This window comes from Lipotes vexillifer, unplaced genomic scaffold (assembly GCF_000442215.2).
Source record: "Lipotes vexillifer unplaced genomic scaffold, Lipotes_vexillifer_v1.1 scaffold2315, whole genome shotgun sequence".
Classification (NCBI taxonomy): domain Eukaryota; kingdom Metazoa; phylum Chordata; class Mammalia; order Artiodactyla; family Lipotidae; genus Lipotes; species Lipotes vexillifer.
Genome location: NW_006792404.1, coordinates 916,994 through 930,262, shown reverse-complemented (window position 1 = coordinate 930,262; position 13,269 = coordinate 916,994). Strand labels below are relative to the sequence as shown.

General features: G+C 38.4%; 1 protein-coding gene across 1 annotated transcript in view; it reads left to right on the top strand.

The window, feature by feature from the left end:
* Window positions 1-12,072: 12,072 nt before the first annotated feature.
* ZNF608 (zinc finger protein 608) overlaps window positions 12,073-13,269 on the top strand; it is a 106,486-nt gene continuing 105,289 nt past the window's right edge. Inside the window, 1 exon segment of the mRNA XM_007465519.1 lies at window positions 12,073-12,348. The gene's annotated coding sequence lies outside the window, so the exon portion shown is untranslated.

Below are 13,269 nucleotides of genomic sequence, written 5' to 3'. Positions count from 1 at the left end.
TTCCAATCATAACTTTTATGTGAATACCATGTTTTAGAGTACCAAAACAGTAAATGTTGTTCCCAAAATTATTATTAAAAACCCCATTAGTGACAGTAAATAGGCACAAGGTTTTAGGGAGATGGGGATATTCTAAAATTAGATGTGGTGAAGGTTGCAAATTTCTGTAAATGTACTAAAATTCATTGAATTGTACACTTAAAATGAAGGGTAAATCTTATGGTACATAAATTATATCTCAATAAAATTGTCTTTTTTTTTTAAGTCAGACACTAATTATATGCTAAACTTTTCAAATGGAAAAATAGACAATATATATTTAAAGGTCTGAGAAGTGCTAGGTAACCTGTTTTTCCACTGCTAATTCATTTAATAGTTTTAAGACTTATCAGATATTACATGCATATCCAGTGCCTACATTTTTTCCTTTTTATAATATTTTTTCCAGAGCGCCGATATTTCATGACTTCCATAAATCTTTTCTGACTCCTCTTGTGAATGATATACCACTTCTAATTATTTTTTCCATTAGAACATCTTTGAATGTTTTGGGAAATATTTTTAGAATACTTTGTATAATCATCTTTAATATGTAGTTTGATTCTATTGGCAGCAAAATGATATTTATCATCCTAGGAACTTTCCTCTTTCTTACTCACTATTTATTCTATTGAATTTAAATAACTTTTCTGAGGTGGCTGCTGAGGTTGCAGATTATTTTTGTTTTCTTCTTGAAACAGTCTCATCTTGGAATTTTTGTTTGTGACCTGGTGTTAACTATGGTTTTGACAACCTTGCTGCTGGAACTGGACATCCTGAGCCTTGTTTTCTGATACTGACCTATGCCTCAGCTAAGGGATTCAGGGAGTTCATTAATTAGTTTCTTGTTTCTAGAGTGCAAAGGTTAATGACTTTGTAGAATTGCGTTCATCACTAAGTGACCATCCAACTTTTAAAAAAAATTTGAAAGTAAAATGTAAAAAATGGGTCCTTTTCAAGAATGAACCAATAAAGTTCTCTTTTGTATTAAGTCTAGCACAGTGTCTGGAATATAGTTTGGTGTTTGATAAATGATATTTAAGTAAAGGAATACAATAACAATGTAAAATAAACTAGTAAGATTTTAATGGGGTCAGCTACATTTTATATTGAGGCAGGTGCCTCAAATGTGGGTCAATGACAAACCTTCACTTTGGGTTTACAAATAGCTGTAAATACAGAAGCCTTTTACCTTAGACACATATGACCCAGTGGGATGTAAAGTTGGAATGGAAAGTTCCTTCTTATTTTTATCATCTAAACCCTGTTAAGAAAGGGAGAGACTAATTTAAAACAATGCACTCATTAAAATTTTTATACTTTGGCAAGATAAATCTGTTCTAATATCCCAAGTTTCTTCTTCCTTAACTCATCAGCTTCCCAGAAAGTTACAGGATATACTGAATTATTAAGAACTCTAGGTATCTGAATAAAAAATTCTGATTATCTGGGTCTCTATTCGTATTAGCTATTTCACTTCATTGCCTGCTAAGACTGTTCTGGGTTCCACTGAGGTCCTTATGATCTTGCTGCATGAGGGGCAGTCTCCTTGTTCAAGCAGCTTGCTGAGTCTCCACTTAACTCCCTCCACTTTGGATTTTCTGTGCTAGAAATACTTGTTCATGACGGAATGGTCCTGCGGCAGACACAGCTGAATGGTCTCTTCTTCCCTGACCTTCCTTTCTCAGTTCGGATCTGTGTTCATCAATTAGCATCTAAAACTTCAACTCCTCTCTCTACCGATTCCTTCCTCTCAAAATGGATGTTGAAGGCTGTTTCATATCAACAACAACAATGAAAGTCTCCTCCCAGACCCTATTCAAACTACCCTCTCTGTTCCCTTTCAACAGCAAGCTTCTAAAAAGAGTAGGCTTCATTTGATCTCTTGATTTGCTCCCCTCTGTTTCAGTCCTGAGCCCATTGGTTTTTGCTACCATTTTGCTTATGTTGCTCTTTCTACGATCACTAAGTCTTTCTCCCAAGTAAAAACCAACGGAGGCTTTTCAGTCTTACACTTACGTGATTTTTCCGATGCATTTTGAATTGTTGATCACTCTCTCCTTCGCAGAAGTATCCCTTCCCTGTTGGTTTTTTGCTTTTCCTTTTATTCTCTCTGCTCACTCATTCATCATTCAAGCAGTTGTATTTTCTGCCCCAAATTTAGATGTTGGTGTTCCCCAGGGAGACCATTTTTGACCCTATGTTCTGTTTGTTGACATTTTTTGCTTCAATCAACGTGTTTTCACTCATAAAGACCTATCTTTCAACAGGTTTACAGTCATAAAGACATCTCCCTGTTCTGGTTAGTTTATTTAATTTGGCTGTAGAGTATTCTTATAGAAATTGTACTTTCTAAGTTGAGTGTTTCTAAGTTCAGAGTTGGTTTACTACATGTTTATTGTTATCATTTGTCCACTGAATTTACTTGTTGGCTTGAACATTATCTCAATACACCTTGAGCTGCTCGTTAACCATTATGATCCCCTACGTTTTTTGGGAATCCTTTCTACTCTCCTCACATTTAGAAGTTCAATATAAGTTCATTAATTTAACAGACATATTTTGAACACTACAGTTTCCAAGAACTCTGCCAGGCATCATGGATGATATGATTCATTTACTACCTTCTCTTTATATATATATATATATATGTATATACATATATACATACATACATACATATATATATATGACTGTAAATTAACTTATAAGAGATTTAAGAGTTTTCCATAGGCCTACTAAAGCTAGGCCATTCATTGCCTTGTGATAAACTCAGACTTCTCATCATGGGATAAAGACCATCCTCCAGTCCATTCTGGCTGAGAGCACCCTTTTATACATTATGAAAGGCTGCCCTTTCTTATGCTGACACAGCACAGAGCCAGAGCACATAGCTTGGTGAACAGAGCATGAGCTGGATGTCAGCTTCCGTAGTTCCCTCACCAAAACACCTCTCTGCAGATTCATAATGGCCCTATTACAATAAGACTTCAACCTACATCTGACCACCATTCCTCCCCTTCAGGGTCCCTGTGATCTAGGTAAGCTGAACTAACACTGCCGTTCTCTTCTTTTTTGCCTCTATACCTATGTTCGCTGTGTTTCCTCTTCTTGGCATGACCTTCCTCCAGCTGCATCCTAATGTGGGATAACAATTTCACCTACTTCTTTCCTAGAGTCTGTACTGACTCTTTAGATAATGTTAGCCCTTCTTCTTCCCCAAAGTAATACATTTTTACTGACTATCATAAATTAAATCCTCTGTGGAGTTTGGCAAGTGTCTTACCTCAACTATGAAATCTGAAGCATCTCTAGATCAGAGATGATGTGATGTCTTATTCCTTTTTGTATTTTCTGTGAACCTGTATAACACAATAGAGGTTGAATGAATATCTCAAACTTAATCTCAGGAAATGGGTTAATATTTATAAAATGCTTAGCATAGTGCCTTTCACAGAGTAAGTGCTATACAGGTGTTTGTTAAGTAAAATGAAAGGTTGCCAGGTCCTGAGTTTGGATTTGAGAGGACTATTGTTATTATAATTAATGATAATTGTGTCCATAATTTATTTATAGACTCAGAAATACTTTCCTCTTTTATCACTAGACTTTTAGTAATGTAGAACCGCAGAAACATTGCTTTCTTTTTATATTCTATTCCTTTCTCTAATTACGTATCATTTCTCTCACACTGATAGTTAAATCTCATTATATTTAATGATTTATCCAGTTTCTGCTGTAACAGTTTTATCAGTGACTCCTTGTGTTATAATCTCATTATTTCACAAAATTATATCCTATTTGTTAAGAATAGTAACTGTTACCATGATTTCGTCTTCTTCAATGCTCTTTTTAATCTCAGTGTCATAGCCTTCTTTGTGTAAAGATTAAACATTTTTCTCTTCATTTAGTCTAATTCTATTCAGTGTTGCTTATATTATATAGTGTCTTTCACTGTATGTTACTATTTTAAAGAATTTAATTCTGTATCTGAACTGTTGGTTTCACTTCTACAACTCTATTTCTTTGAATAAGACAGAAAACATGCCCTGAAGAAATCTAAATCACCAAATACCTTTTTCTTTCTCCCAGTGTATAATATACCTGTGATGAAATGTTGAATCTTCATTTCTTAATTTCTATTGAATAGATTTCTATGTGGGATTGATTTTTTTCCTTTTTTTTTTTGCGGTACGCGGGCCTCTCACTGTTGTGGCCTCTCCCGTTGCGGAGCACAGGCTCCGGACGCGCAGGCTCAGCGGCCATGGCTCACGCGGCCCAGCCGCTCCGCGGCATGTGGGATCTTCCGGGACCTGGGCACGAACCCGTGTTCCCTGCATCGGCAGGCGGGCTCTCAACCACTGTGCCACCAGGGAAGCCAGATTTTTTTTCCTTTTTGATTGAAATAGTTTATATAGAAAGTTACAAAGTGTTCAAATAGTGCATGTTGAAAATATAAGTAGAATATTACAGATTTTTACCATATATAGCCCAGCAAGTGAATTTGACCTAAAACAAATAAACAAACAGAAACCTGAGTAAACAAATGGTAGGAAGCAAGTATAATCTGCTCCTGCTTGTTTGTATACACAGCATTGTCATTTGAGAGAATTTTACCCTATTAGGTTAATGCCAAAAATGTTCCAAAGCCAAGGAATAAATTGTGTTTTCTGAATAACTCTTCCTTCTCAAAGACCTAGTAGCTTTTCTTCTTACACTTTTAATATAGAAATTTCCAAGTATATATGTGTGTATTACATAAAGAATAATATTATGATTCCAGTGTATACATCACCAGTCTCAAAAATGACCAGTCATATGTCATTTTTAACCTCACTGTGCTACCCATCGTTGTAATTTTTTTTAATGTTTCAAACATTTCAGTTGCATAATAACAAGAAACTGATTTTCTTTTTTTTAATCCTGAGTCTTAGGTGCTACATCTTCTGCTTGGCGTAGTATTAATCTCTGGTGGAAAGAAGACACAGTGGCTTTTCTTTGATTGAAAAGCAGTTGAATTCATTATTCTTTCAGGAAGAGAAGTCGCCAGTCACCTGCTAATGTTTCTGTGCTCAACCAAATGGGTGGGACTGTTGTCTGGAACCATGTGTGGGTGGCAGTCAAGTGCAGTGGTTAAGCAACCAGACTCGGGCCAGCCTTCCTCCATTAAATCTTGGCTCCACCAAGATTTGGCTTTGCTGCTTGAAAACGCTCCTTATCTTTTCTCTGTCTCAGTCTCCTCATCTGATGATGATATCTCATGGGGCTGTTATGAAGATTAAATGAATCAATACATACGAAGAATTAAGAAGAATTTCTGGAACATGGTAAGTCGCACATATATTTCCCATTATTCACTATCTTAAATTACAGACCTCCTTTAAGTTTGAAAAAGTTGTGCATCCTTAAGACATTTGTGGGTTTTGGGGGATAACAATGTAAAATATTGAACAATTAAAAAAATTATAGATAAGTTGCCTTAATTATGAGGGAAAATACATTGTCTCCTTTGCTCCTAAACATTGTTTGACGCGATTACTTTTCAGTATTAAGTGTTTTAATTTCATGTTTTAAATTTAAAATATCTCAGAGAAAAAAATTCTAGTTGGGACAGGTAATGTTTAAGAAAAAAAAATTAAAGCGTGTGTTAGAACATTTTGTTCATTTAACTTGTGTGGGAATTCCTCTAAGATCCAAGGAAACACCATGAGAACCCAAATAAATAGAAAACATTAAAATATGGTTAGAAGAAATGTCCCTGGACATTAAATTCCATTCTTAGCAGAGCCCCAATATGATCATTACGTTTTAAAAGTGTTTGAAAAGAATACAAGGGGGGCTTCCCTGGTGGCGCTAGTGCTTGAGAGTCCGCCTGCCGATGCAGGAGACGCGGGTTCGTGCCCCGTTTCGGGAGGATCCCACATGCCGCGGAGCGGCTGGGCCCGTGAGCCATGGCCACTGAGCCTGCGCGTCCGGAGCCTGTGCTCCGCAAATGGGAGAGGCCACAACAGTGAGAGGCCCGCATAACGCAAGGAAAAAAAAAAAAAAAAAAAAAAAAAAAGAATACAAGGTTCTTCCCTGGATGATTTTAAGAATCTTGAAAAAAGACGGAAGGAAAGAAAAGAAAGGTGATTAAAATATTTTTGGAAGAAGAGGGTCCCCAGAGCAGGCTGGTATGCAGTGTTCATTGAGCTGAAGAAACCTTAACATACTGGCCCTGGAATCAGCCAATCAGGAGGCTGAGAACCATATTTCCATAATGATGATTGGCTGGTGGACTGGAGTCTCAGCTGAGCTGAGGATGGGACGGAAATGCTCTGTTGAGAAAATAGCAAAACAACTTTCTGGCTTTCTGTTGTTTATTGCATATTCTCCAAATGATTGTAGTGATTCATCCTTTAGGAAAGCTTGTTTTGAAAACAAAAGAGGCACAGTTGTTCACAACGAAAGTGGTACTCAGCAGCCAAGGAGCTGAGTATAATCATACTCTTTTATTTTTCTTTAAAATAAACCTGTCTCCTGATTTTTTTCTAACCAAGTATGTTAAGACTTCCTAGGCGATTCATAAGGGTTTGATTTAAATTATAAATTAGACAGGGACTATAATTTCTGATGCGCTTTCATCCTTGCTTTATTAATCTGTCAGCTTTGTGAAGTACGCACAAATACAATGTAGTTTGTAAAGTGTGGGAAAGTCCTTAAATTCTAGCGCCAAAAGCGTACTTTCACAATTTAGGGGTTTCTGCTACCCTCCAAAAAGAAGCTACATTAGGAAATCTTTTTCATGTAGTCATATTCGTATGAAAGCAAGAGATACATTTATCAATGTATTTGGTGTTAACTCTCACAAATGTTTACACATACATAAAAATCCACTGTCATTAAGTCACAGAGAGTTTTGAAAACAACCAAAGGGGGAGCAGAAAAAGGGAGGCAAGGAGGAAAGATGGAGTAGAACACGGCTGTATCCTGCTGCCTTTTGGCCCTCTGCTGCTTGGTGGTTTGTATTTTGTTGTAGTTGTTTTAGATTCAAATAGAGCATTGACAACATTTCACCTCCACATTTTTAAACTTGGTTTTACAATCATTTTTTCCACAAACCATCTTTCTGGAAATGAGAATAATTCTATAATGCAGATTAAGCAGAAGTATTTTTCAGTTTCTCCCAGTGACCATTCCTTGGCTAGCTAACAGACCAGCCATTCAGAAGCAATTTTCTTCAGGCTGAAATTATGTGCTGACCGTAGCAGATCACTTCCCATAATAACCCTTCCCCCACCCAATGCTAAATACAATCTGTCTCCTACCCACTGTAATAACGTGCAAATGACTGTAATTTTGCAGACAAGAAACAGCCCAAAGTGAAACGTGTCTAAACAGAGGTCGATTTGAAAAATCAGGGCTATTACCTAAATCTGTAAAATACATATTGTAATAAAACCAGCAACAGCAATCTCCAATAAGTAGTTTTAAAAAAATGTAACTTGTGTTTTGATCTTCTTTATGCACCCGGTCTCCACTGGCATAAAAGAAAAATCCTTTTCCAGAAATGGTTTCATTACATGCGATGTAAATTACCTTCCTTTGCTAACTGATCTGCAGACCTTGCTTGGGCACCCGTTCAGATATAGTAGCGCACACCACACCAGAAAGACCGGGCAAGCAGAGGTAAGATTTCAGATACTTAACACTGACCTACATCACAGTTCTCTCAATGTGAGCAGTATACAGATGTTTTCCTTTAGAAGAACGTGCTGCTTTGCAATATTTTGCTGGGTTCCCTACGACTGTATGGCATAAAAGGGACAAGATTTGCCGCTTTTCCTTTTGGATTCTTTTCAGGTTGAGGTTTGGGAGAAGGAATGGGGAAATACCGACACATATAGGGAGAAACTCCTTTAACTTTACAGTTCTTTACTATTAAAATTCATTGTAGTCGTGAGTCTCAGAGCATGGAAAATTTGCTTTATATCATTTCAATTTGTTTAAGCAAAACCGTGTTATAAAGGTTTTGGAAGATAGACATCATTCTCCCTCCCTTGGATGTAGAGTCCCTTTGTTTTACGCTGAGGAGTTTAAACTGAAGGTGAACTAATAGAGCATAGAAATGACCTGAAAAGTTAACACAGCTGTGTTTTACAGTGTGTGTGAATGTCTGTATTCACAAAATGTATATCAGAATGTCCATGAGTCTCTCATGAGGCGTCTTCCATGGCAGGGTGAACACCATCCGTGTCTTGCTTCCCTAAGTACTTCCCCCATTCCCATGGGGATGAAATAAAATGTTTCTGTGCCAGGTCCTCTCTCTCCACTAGACATCTGCTTCTTGGCACTCTTTTTTGGTCCAGTGATATTTCAGGATATTGCAAAAACGTCAAATGTTTGACTGAGAACACTGCTTACCTCTTTTTGGGGACAGTTGTTTAGAGATGGATATTGTTAACAATACAGAAACTTGAATTGGATTTAGGAAGCATGTTTGAAAAGAGTTTTCTCTAAAAGACCTTTCCTCGGTAGCAAGTTAGGATGTTATCTCTAGGTAAAGTGAAGAACATCCAGTGTTTGTGCGGGTGTCTTAATAAATCACCAATTCCATACTCCCTAGAAACCAGGTCACTTGCCCACAGCCTTGAGGCAGGTCTGTTCATAACCAAGCCCAGACAGATAAGACCCTTTCTCCACAATTTTCCTGGGCAGCCAGAAAGTTTCTCATTATGTCTAAATTAAGTTTATTTTCTCATAAGTCCATTCCCAGATAGGTTTTTTTTTTTTTTTAATAACTTTGCTTTCCACTTTTTCCCCTTGGTCTTGAACAACTCTCTAGTGTCAAAGTTGGCATAGATTTAGAAAAGTTAGACCCACGTATAGACTGCCTTCCAAATAAACAAAATCCAAGAAATTATTTCTGATCCTTTTATGATACAGCACAAACCAGAGGAAATAGGCACCAAAGAAAGACCACTGTGTTTTCCTGTGTTACTGCCTGAAGCCCCTGGCCTCAGCACTGAGCTCTTTGCCCTTAAAAAGGAGGAAAAGTCTTGTGCCAGGATCTTCTGATCACCTAGTAATGGAAGCAGTACAAGCAGGAGCTCAGCTGGTGGTGGTGGTTATTGGAGATGGGATAGCACTCTTTAACTGCTCCTTTTACGCTATCCTTCTGGCTCCTCCCACCTCTTCTTTCCTCCTAGTCTCCTTTCCAGACAGCTGCTCCCCTCTACCACATCTCTGAGTAGACACACACAAAGATGTAAAATTACAGAGTATGCATGTTATACAATAGTGTACTGGTATTATCAACTATATGCATGTGGATATCAGTACGCAGACTAGTATATTCCCTACCATGTTGATAAGAGAGGCAGATAAAATTTTCTTCTCTAAAATATGGTAGAACTTCCCAATTTTGTGAGGGGAGTAGCTCTGATTTTCTAAGCCGGTAGTTAATTATCTTAGTTTCATTCATCAATTAGCTGATAGCCCTCTGATGTCTCTTGATTGGCCCCTTTGTCAAACAAAAGAAAACAAACACTCACAAAGCCAGCAGAATGACTCTGGTTGATTCAAGTCTCTAGGCAGAACTTGGAGGGTAGTAGGTGGGGGCGGGGTGCGAACGGAGTGTGGAGATGTTGGAATGGAAGGAAAATGCTTGAATTTATCAAAAACCGTTTGGGTTAAATAAATATGTGATTGAATTTGGCATAAGCCTTTATCTTTAACCAGGTGGGGTTTATTAAAAAGGTTGAAGAATTAGGGTTAAGTATTGAAGTAAGGGTTAGATCAGATTATTTGAGTATTAGGAAGCCTAAACTTTGGTTTTAGTTACGCTAAATCTATGCTGCAGAGCCTGTGATTTGCTTTTACCAAGGGAGTGTGTTGGAGGAGTTGCTTCTACCCTTTATGAACTTCAGCAGGTCTTATTTTCTATGCCTTTTCAAGTCCAGTTGTTTTAAAAGCTAATTATTGATTTTTCCAAGCTGATTATACAGGGTAGCCATGGGCTTCCAAAGATGGAAATACTCCAGGGACATAGGAAGTGTCTGAGTGATCTGGTCCTTTGAGGAACCACTCTTCTAAAAGAAGAAAAGTTAAAAACCAACGTGCATGTTCTATTAGCAGTGGGACACACACAAATTGTAAAATCTGTACGTTCAAAAGTATAAAACAAATATGAAAGTTAAAATAGACGATAAGTGGGTATCAGATTATCTTCTCTGCCCTATTTGTTAATGTACGGCTTTGCTTTGAAAATAAATCTGTTTAGGCAGATCTAAGGACTATTATAGATTGCATTCCTCTAGTTTATGTACCCCAGCAAAGGATGGAAACTGCTGTTTATTACTATTTTAGCATCAAATCGAGTTCATCTTGGGTAGTGAAACAACTAATTGGCATTAAAAAAAATGAACTAAATACATCGAAAGCTCAAACACGAGTCAATAGACATTACTTAAAACATGTGACATAAATATTTTTATTGATCCACAAAGTCATCACTGAATATTTATATCATAAGCAATCTTCTGCTAGCTCTAATTCACTTTATATGTCCATTTGACTCAGTTAAGACACATTCTTAAATTGCCATTGTCGTGTGGAAATTACAAACCCGGTAGTGCTGCATCTTTAACACTTGGGATCATGACGCTTTCAATTAAATTCAGTGCACCCTTTGACTTTAAAATTTCCATATTCCAGCTCCTAAAAGTGATGGAAAATAACAATGAAAAATTAAAACTAAAAGTGCTTTAAAGGCTTAATATATATAAATACATAAGCTTAAGTATATTAGCAGTTACAGTACAATACTTGTTATTGTTAAACGTGTTATTTCATATTAACCTCTCTTGTCCTGTGACCTCAGAGTCCCATTAACTTGGTTGCTGGCATTTGTCCTACAATACATTCTAAAATATTTTTGTGTTCTTGGTGGATTGCACGGTGTTGCGTTCAGAGGACTTTGACACCGGCTCTCCCCAAGAGAGGGTTAAATATTTGGGGAAGGGGAACTCTGACAATCCCTCGGCTTAAAAATGGTACTGGGACTGTTTAACGGGTTAATCTTCCTAGTATATTTATCTCCCACAAATCGATTTTTTAAAAAATGAGACTCGCCCGAAGTGTTAACATGGTTGGCCGGGACCTCATTTTTTTTTAATTTAAAAAAATTTTTTGGAGCTGCCTAGGACCAGGTGGAAAAGCTTTGTTACTAATTCCAGGGAAGAACCTTTCACGTAGTGGTGGTTAAATGGTTGCCAGCTTTCACACTTCATTGCTTGTGGACCAGAAGCCTGGGAACAAAAGGGTTACTTGTTTCCCCACCACCGCCTTCACCCCCAGATCGATTTTTCTTATTTAATCAGCGAGTAAAATGAGAGACACAAGGAAAAAAAAAACAAAAAACAAAACCCATTGAAAGAAGGGCAAAGTGGCGGGGGGAGAGTTGAAAGCCAGAAGGTGCAATACAGAAAATCAGTCCGGGGAGTTTGCGCTGCCGAGTCCTTGCAACACGGAATGGAAGCCGGCAAAACGCTCGCAGTCATTTCCACACAGCCAACCTCCCTTTTCTCCTCGCTACGCGCTAGTGGCTCATTTGGCTTCCCTCTGCCACCGAGCGATCACATACATTATTTCCCTCAAGATAACACAATCAAACTTATATTTACCGACATCCTCTCCTCGCAGCCTGTTTGAGATTTGTTTTAATAAATAAGTGTTTTATGTGAATGATGTAGTAATTGAAACAGGCGCACCTTTTTTTTTTCATCTTACTGCAGGAGGTTCCTCAACCCCGATCTGGTTGGAAAATAAAACGCTTTGTCTCCACAACCGCCCCCCACCGGACCCCCACCCGCTCTCAGTGTGTGTTTTATACGTGTGTATATCTCAACCCCCTACAGTAGCCAAGAGAAAGCAGCTAGCCAATGAGAGAGCCCAGTTTCATAAAAGCTGCTCTCTGATTGGCCCGATGAGAAAGGGCAATGGGAACAAAGAAAAGTCCCTTTCAGGTATAGAGGCTGAGAGCTCCTTTTGCTCCACTCCCCCTGTGTGTGTGTTGTGTTTCAGTCCTGATTTCAGTGTTGCAGAACAAGCTTGTTGTGTGTGTGCACCAGGGGAATTTTTCTTTTCTTTTTTTTTAATTTGAATTTTTGTTTTTATAAAAAATACACAGGCCGGTCTGTGACATTTGATGGTCCATCTTCTTTAATAATAAATTTGTTGAAGAGATTATAATTTCCAAAATAAAGCGGCTGCAACCAAACACATTCAATGCAGTTAGAAGGAAAAGGTCAACTCGATCCAATACAGACCGTAAGTACGGTTGCGTGGTGTGTCTCTATATAGCACTTAGCGGGGACTTCATGCAGGGGAATGTGCGAGTTTTATGCATTGAAATGAGGAACTAGTTACAGGGTTTGGCTTTTGCATTGAGAACAACAATCCAAGAAGGGTGAATTTTTATTCAGTGGAGGGTGAAGCATTTGTAACTTCTCCACACAAATTAAGCTTGACTGGGCACTCGGGGTAACTTAGAGTAAACTACCTTTGGGGCTCTAACCCAAGGAGAATAAAAGTGACACAGTTACAAATCTTGATCTGCAGTGTCCATTCTCTAGCGCACCTCACCCCTCCCTCTCCTATCCTAGCTGGGTAGGACCCTCTTCCAAACTGAACCAGGAAAATGGGGGCAAGGGCAGAACAAGCCGATTTCTGTCTCTTGTCACATCTAGTGCCCATAATTTAATATTAAACAAGGGAATAGTCACCCATTACCTGTAATGGTTATAATTACCATTTTCCACCTCCTTAAAAAAGCAAGCAGCAAAAACACCATTAAGGGAAAAAAATGCCCCACCCAACCCGAACAAACCCGCAAATAGTAACAATGGTGTGTTTATTACAGGACCTGGATTGGGAGCTAGCAAAATGTTTTTCTTTGTTTAAGACATGAACGGGGGGGGGGTCCCTAAAATCCAAGTAGCGTGGAGGTGCCCTGCCCGAGGCCCTCGCCTAGTCGTCCCTATCCCTGGCCCCTTGGCAAAGACGACAAATTGGAGATAAGCTGAGGAAAGGTTTATAAGGTGTTTCTTTAAAACATCTGCTTTGCTCTTGTACTCATTACATTTCACTCCTTCCGAACTTCCGAGAGCCTAGATCTGCGAGAAATGTTTCACATTCATAACTTGTAGCTGCTCCCACTGCAAGGGCGGGAGTGGGGGGAGGCGGCGGGGG